Raw genomic sequence first — 7887 nt, forward strand, 5'->3', positions numbered from 1 at the left:
GTGGGTGTGGTTTAAATTGCACTAAATATTGTCTGTGGCTTAAAAGGGGTGTTGTTAAACAGAGTCTGAAGTACTAATACTAATCTAGTTTAATCCAGGGCAGCAGGCACAGTCTCTTAACAAATACCTTATGTACAGACAGACCAGGAGCTTCTTTCCAGTGCTCAGCAGTGGTGCCATTCTCCCGCTCTACACTGCCCCACTCTTAGGATTTATAGAGGAGAGGCCGAGGCGCGGCAAGCTGTAGGCCAGGCACTTCAGTCAGTGGATATGGGTGGCGGCAGCTGGATCTCCACACTAGGCATCAGCAAATGTGGCCACTGCTCCTGTGTGTCAAAATGACAAAAAAGGTCCCTTAGAATATATAGACTCTGTAGGGTGTTGGACGCGTTTGCTGGAGATTTGAAAGATGAATATAAGAGGACATTGAGGCCAATTTCTACTTTAATTTCCCCATTGTGGGGACGGCTACTGCCATTGGGATTAAATCTATTTCCATTCTAGATGAGAGCCCAATGAATTGCAGTTGAAGCCTATTCATTCTAAGGGTCCTCACATTTATATACTAACAGTGGCCTGGTCCCAGATTATATCCAGATATAATATAACCTGTGGATGGTTTACATATGAATTGAATACAGCTACTGATAAGGATGGAATAATCTGTACCTGATTAGAAGTTATGGTTTATGAAACATGAGGAAGTTTGAGAATTTTCCTCCCTTTTGTACTTGAGGCTGCTTATAGCCTATTGGTGACCGTTGATATCATTGCAAATGTGCCCCTCAGAGAATGGTTATTTTTGGATCCCCTATGTTCATCTGTTAGACCTCACATTTGGGTCCTTCTGCAGTACGCCTTGTCGCAAACGTGCGCATCAGAGATGGACACGGTTCAACCATTTTGTTAGACATCTCCATTTTCTCCCCTCATCTTTCCCCCCTCCCTTCCTGAGAGGCCCAGCGACATGTGGCCAGTATGTGTGTGAGTTAGGAATGTCACTGGAGGGTCATAGGAGCCCCCAAGAGAGTTGGAGTCTCACTGATCAAAGAACCTGTGTAATTTCACACCTCGTAAAAAGATAACGGAACCTTCCCAGGAGTTCAAGACATTCCCAAGAAGCACACACCAGATAACATTTTTAAAAGATCCATTTTTCCCCTATGTCTCATATCTTGGAATATGAGAGACATACATAAAAGCCGGACATATCATCAGATGGACGATGAGCAGGCGAACAGTTTGATGGTTCACTCACCATGTCTCGAGCGCACGGGAAAGCAGAGAAATAGAGCTTGCGAACCGTTTAGCATACAACTTCATAATTCATATCTGGTCAATCCTCAGAATTGTCTGCATAATAATCTACCCGCGGGTGGGAGGTCCCCTGGTGTAGATGGAAGGTTATGGACCAGAATATGAGTTATGAAAGATGTTGGCTCCAGTTTAGGGCTCCGTCTGACGATTCCTCCCTAAACAGGGGATTGGTCCTTGACTTCAGAACCACCCCCTGCTGGGGAACACAAAAGAGGCTGTCAGGCCTAAAAAGTTGAGTTGAAGACATCTCCCATTTTTTCCATCGTAACATAGGGAGATCAAAGCCCGATCTGCTTACATCCAAGGCTTAATGGCAAGTATCTTAGCTCTTTAACCTCTCCCTGATATCTCTTTGCTGTGCTGCTAGTCTCTGTATGTTTATATATATCTTAAGTACATCTTTTTCTGTATGTTTATATATATATCTTAGTTACATCTTTTTCTTTAAATAATTTTATTGCACCCGTTTGACCTCTTAGTAATAAATCTTTCTTTCTGAAAGTGTTGAACTGTTTCTATAGCTCTTAATTGCAATTTACGAATCCCTGCCTTTAAAGAGAACACTACTGTGTTTGTTTGAACCTCTGTATAAGTGGCCTGTGGACCGTTTTATACAGACGATTATATCAACCATTATAGTGTTATAGCTGAACGCCGAGTTTCCTCTTTCTCTGATCAAAAAGGAGGTGGTAGCAGTGTGAAGGTTTAATTGCATAATTAACCTGACCTAGTAACAATCGATTCAGGCTGCTGGCACATCGATCGGTATCCATTAGCTGGAAAATCGTTGTGCAGGGTGCAGCTGGGTATTGCATTGTTACGCATGTCACATCACGATTGTAGATCGGTTAGCCCTTCGGTCACGAGTTTGGTGAGAAGGTCTGGGGTCTGACGCCACGATCGTGACACGCCCTATTAATTGTTCTACCTCCTTTTAATATATGATCTTGAGGAAGCGGTATGCGAAACGCGTTGACCATTGAAGCTGGGCAAGCTATAGACACAACTAACTGAAAAGAGGAGGTTTTGTATTTTGGGAGACTCTTTTCTCAGTCTCCCCTGGTTTTAAATGTATGAATTTTTTCAATGTATTCTAAATTGTTTTACATCTATGTAGAATAAAATATATATTTTTACTGAAATTAAGTGCTGTCTCATGTAGTGCCTATAAAGTCTGCCATTATACTGTCTAGGTGTCTAGCAGTTGTTTTCTTCATAATTTCAATTGGATGTGGTACCTTGAAAGCTCTTAATACTCTTTGGAACTATAAGTTCACTAATTACCCTCTAAGCAGCTGATTATAAGGGTCTAGTCCCCATTCTGCAAGCTACACATTATCTGCACAATTTGAATTAAACTTTGAGTTTGGATCTTTTCCATAGAGGTAGTGAATTGGCTCTTTTTGAGCTCCTGCAGAAAATATAAGGGAACAGTGGTGGAGGGCCTGGATCCTGACATTTGAATATTCTATGCTATTTGTTGCACCTCATTTGTGTGTATGTATGTATTGTATATACTAATTTATTATGTAAGGCCCTACTTGGACTAATATTGTTTTGCTCAGATACTGAATAAAGGATAACGTTGCATATTTATCTATTTCTGTGTACATTTTAGATTTGATTGTATTTGTTTCTTCCTGACAAGGTGCTTTCTCATTGAGGATTTTTAAAAAACGTTTTATATTGAATTTCAACAGCTGATCGGCTGCCCTTTGTTTACCCAGTGCTTTTAATGAATGGCACTGGAAAAATATCTATTGGGCGGCTTATCCACCAGATGATTGCTGTGTTCCCTTCCCAGCGGTCATTAGACAGCTGGGAACACAGATACACTGTGCCCAAATGATCCGAGCAGTTGGGTAATACATGATTGCTGTGATTGGTCATTCAAGCCATCACATGGTACTGTTTACAGTGCTGATCCCTCCCCTTCCTCTTACAACAGGGGAAGGAGAGAGATCAGTGCTTGTTAGCAGGCACAGCATGAATGGATCAGATGGATCAGTGACTGCAGCTGCTGATTCATTAACTATGTTGCAGTGACATCGGCTTTTTTTAACCCCTTCCTGCCCACCCAAACACATTATCTGCAGTACTGTCCCTATCTGCCAGTGTATGTGACCAGTACATTAACTCCTTCACTTCCTTCTTCCTCTGTGTATGACCTGTACATTCAGATTACCAGTGAATAACTATCAAGCTCCATGTTAATCCCCTCAATACTAAAATGTTTTGTTCATTACTAAAAAAAATTGTGGTAAAAAAATTAGATCACCGTGGGGTATCTGCTTTCCAAAAAAGGGTCATTTTGGATGTTTTCATACTATTCTTGCATTTAAATTTTCTTGTTCAGTCTGTTTAAAGATTTTTTAAACATATTAACAATTAGACAAATAGAATCAATGGCACTAAAGTAGCACAAATGTACAGCCTATCCACTTAATAACACAGCGCACAACAAAAAGATGTGAATGTTGTGATGGAATGTTCCATAAAAACAGGAGAACATGATACCAGATAGGGGCAGATGGACCATGGGAGTCAGTTGGACCAAGTTGAACTACACGTTGTAATTAGAGATGAGCGAATTATTCAAAAATTCGATTCGGCTGATTCGGCAAATTCGCGGAATAAATTCGATTCGAGTCGAATATATTCGCTGCGAATTTAACTTATAAAAAGGGTGTTTCTAGGCTTCAGAGAGCCTTTATATTAGTGCAGAACACTGTACCTTTAATTTAAATGCCCTTGGAGTCTGCTGGGGAAGAGAAATAATACTGTCAGTCAGTATGACATGCAGATGAGTGCCGTCGATCTTAGAATCACCGCACACTTCACTCATTTGGGCAGTCACGGGGCCAAAACCAGAGTGTGGAGCCACAGTGTGGCGGTGGAGGCAGCAGCAATGGGAGGCCATACAGCACCCTATGAAAAATGGAACCCACCAGCAGTGTGAGGAGACCTGAAAGTGGCACATGGCAGAGTGTGGCGATGGAGACAGCAGCAATGGGAGGCCGTACAGGGACCCATGACACACTCTGGACCTGGCAGCAGCATGAGGAGGCGGTACAGGGGCCCATGACAGATTACGGGCCTGGCAGCAGCATGAGGAGTCGGTACGGGGGCCCATGGCAGATTACGGGCCTGGCAGCAGCAATGGGAGGCCATACAGCACCCTATGACAAAATGGAACCCTCCAGCAGTGTGAGGAGACCTGAAAGTGGCACATGGCAGAGTGTGGCGATGGAGACAGCAGCAATGGGAGGCCGTACAGGGTCCCATGACACACTCTGGACCTGGCAGCAGCATGAGGAGGCGGTACAGGGGCCCATGACAGATTACGGGCCTGGCAGCAGCATGAGGAGTCGGTACGGGGCCCATGGCAGATTACGGGCCTGGCAGCAGCAATGGGAGGCCGTACAGGGACCCATGACACACTCTGGACCTGGCAGCAGCATGAGGAGGCGGTACAGGGGCCCATGACAGATTACGGGCCTGGCAGCAGCATGAGGAGTCGGTACGGGGGCCCATGGCAGATTACGGGCCTGGCAGCAGCAATGGGAGGCCATACAGCACCCTATGACAAAATGGAACCCACCAGCAGTGTGAGGAGACCTGAAAGTGGCACATGGCAGAGTGTGGCGATGGAGACAGCAGCAATGGGAGGCCGTACAGGGACCCATGACACACTCTGGACCTGGCAGCAGCATGAGGAGGCGGTACAGGGGCCCATGACAGATTACGGGCCTGGCAGCAGCATGAGGAGTCGGTACGGGGGCCCATGGCAGATTACGGGCCTGGCAGCAGCAATGGGAGGCCATACAGCACCCTATGACAAAATGGAACCCACCAGCAGTGTGAGGAGACCTGAAAGTGGCACATGGCAGAGTGTGGCGATGGAGACAGCAGCAATGGGAGGCCGTACAGGGACCCATGACACACTCTGGACCTGGCAGCAGCATGAGGAGGCGGTACAGGGTCCCATGACAGATTACGGGCCTGGCAGCAGCATGAGGAGTCGGTACGGGGGCCCATGGCAGATTACGGGCCTGGCAGCAGCAATGGGAGGCCGTACAGGGACCCATGACACACTCTGGACCTGGCAGCAGCATGAGGAGGCGGTACAGGGGCCCATGACAGATTACGGGCCTGGCAGCAGCATGAGGAGTCGGTACGGGGGCCCATGGCAGATTACGGGCCTGGCAGCAGCAATGGGAGGCCCGTAATCTGCCAGCACCCTATGACAAAATGGAACCCACCAGCAGTGTGAGGAGACCTGAAAGTGGCACATGGCAGAGTGTGGCGATGGAGACAGCAGCAATGGGAGGCCGTACAGGGACCCATGACACACTCTGGACCTGGCAGCAGCATGAGGAGGCGGTACAGGGGCCCATGACAGATTACGGGCCTGGCAGCAGCATGAGGAGTCGGTACGGGGGCCCATGGCAGATTACGGGCCTGGCAGCAGCAATGGGAGGCCCGTAATCTGCCAGCACCCTATGACAAAATGGAACCCACCAGCAGTGTGAGGAGACCTGAAAGTGGCACATGGCAGAGTGTGGCGATGGAGACAGCAGCAATGGGAGGCCGTACAGGGACCCATGACACACTCTGGACCTGGCAGCAGCATGAGGAGGCGGTACAGGGGCCCATGACAGATTACGGGCCTGGCAGCAGCATGAGGAGTCGGTACGGGGGCCCATGGCAGATTACGGGCCTGGCAGCAGCAATGGGAGGCCATACAGCACCCTATGACAAAATGGAACCCACCAGCAGTGTGAAAAGACCTGAAAGTGGCACATGGCAGAGTGTGGCGATGGAGACAGCAGCAATGGGAGGCCGTACAGGGACCCATGACACACTCTGGACCTGGCAGCAGCATGAGGAGGCGGTACAGGGGCCCATGACAGATTACGGGCCTGGCAGCAGCATGAGGAGTCGGTACGGGGGCCCATGGCAGATTACGGGCCTGGCAGCAGCAATGGGAGGCCCGTAATCTGCCAGCACCCTATGACAAAATGGAACCCACCAGCAGTGTGAGGAGACCTGAAAGTGGCACATGGCAGAGTGTGGCAATGGAGACAGCAGCAATGGGAGGCCGTACAGGGACCCATGACACACTCTGGACCTGGCAGCAGCATGAGGAGGCGGTACAGGGGCCCATGACAGATTACGGGCCTGGCAGCAGCATGAGGAGTCGGTACGGGGGCCCATGGCAGATTACGGGCCTGACAGCAGCAATGGGAGGCCCGTAATCTGCCAGCACCCTATGACAAAATGGAACCCACCAGCAGTGTGAGGAGACCTGAAAGTGGCACATGGCAGAGTGTGGCGATGGAGACAGCAGCAATGGGAGGCCGTACAGGGACCCATGACACACTCTGGACCTGGCAGCAGCAAGAGGAGGCGGTACAGGGGCCCATGGCAGAGTGGCGAAGCGTAAGCAGCTTAAATTGAAGGCCATACAGAGGCCTATGTTAAAAATAATAACATGTTTGGGGCATGATTCATGGCGGATTTAGTCAGTTGTGTCAGGAACTGGTGGTTTGAAATCCAGACTAATCCACGCCTGATTCATTTTCACAAACGTGAGTCTCTCCACACTTTGGGTGGACAGTTGTGTCCTCCGCGGAGTTACAATACCTCCTGCCGCACTAAACACGCGCTCCGATGCCACGCTACTGGCCGGGCATGACAGCCTTTCAAGGGCAAATTCAGCTAGTTGGGGCCAAAAGTCAAGTTTCGTTGCCCAGTAGTCAAGGGGATTGTCTACCTCGGTTGGCAGGGTGCTGTCCAAGTAGGCCCAAGCCTGTTGTTTGAGGTCCTGCTCCAGGTCCACCTGATGCTGCTGCTGCTGCGGCTGGTTAGTAGTTTCCTCACTGCGCTGGTGAAGAAAGATCGCTTCTCGGCCTTTTGGCTAAGATCAAGTGTAGTATCGACCTTGCCTTTAGGGGTGTCCCTGCTTCCAGCTAGGACGTTGAGAACCACTTGCATCTATCCCAGCCATTTGGTCTGTGTGGGGTACCCTCTTCTCGGCCTTGTAGGATCGTCGATTAAATTCGGCTTCACCTGCTTGCTGCTATTGGGTTTGAGGCTTAGCCCCCACACAGAACGAGTTTGTGATCTTCCCCCCCCTTGTTCACTCTGCGTTACTACCTCCGGGCAGTAGACGCTCAATAGCCTTTTCAAAGGCTAAGCAAGCGAGAGTGAAGCCGCCGAGGAAGAAGAAGGAGAAGGAATCCGATCAAGATCTCTGGGAAGCCCTCCTGAGAACTCCTCTGCGACAAGATGGGGAAGAATAAGCAAACCGCGAAGAAGCCACAGAACGCCACCACCGCCAAGACCCCGGGAGAAGCCCCCTCCGCCTCCACCTCCACCTCAGATCGCTCCGGCCCTGCAGACGGTCTCCCTCCACTGGAGCCCTGGATGAAGCAGACAGTCGTGCTGCGGCTGAAAGAAGTGGACGGCAGAGTCCCGGACATGACCCCGGAAGTCTTCGGGAAGAAAATGATCCTTGAACAAGGATTTAGCAAGGCAGAGACCCTGTCGGTGCAATCCTTCATGAAA

At 49.2% G+C, this 7887-nt stretch overlaps 1 pseudogene; it reads left to right on the forward strand.

Moving 5' to 3' along the window:
• Positions 1-7217: 7217 nt before the first annotated feature.
• On the forward strand, positions 7218-7310 carry LOC149461234 (U2 spliceosomal RNA; annotated as a pseudogene).
• The last annotated feature ends 577 nt before the right edge of the window (positions 7311-7887 follow it).

This window comes from Staurois parvus, unplaced genomic scaffold (assembly GCF_062004578.1).
Source record: "Staurois parvus isolate SC_StPar_1 unplaced genomic scaffold, SC_StPar_1.0 ptg000207l, whole genome shotgun sequence".
Classification (NCBI taxonomy): Eukaryota; Metazoa; Chordata; class Amphibia; order Anura; family Ranidae; genus Staurois; species Staurois parvus.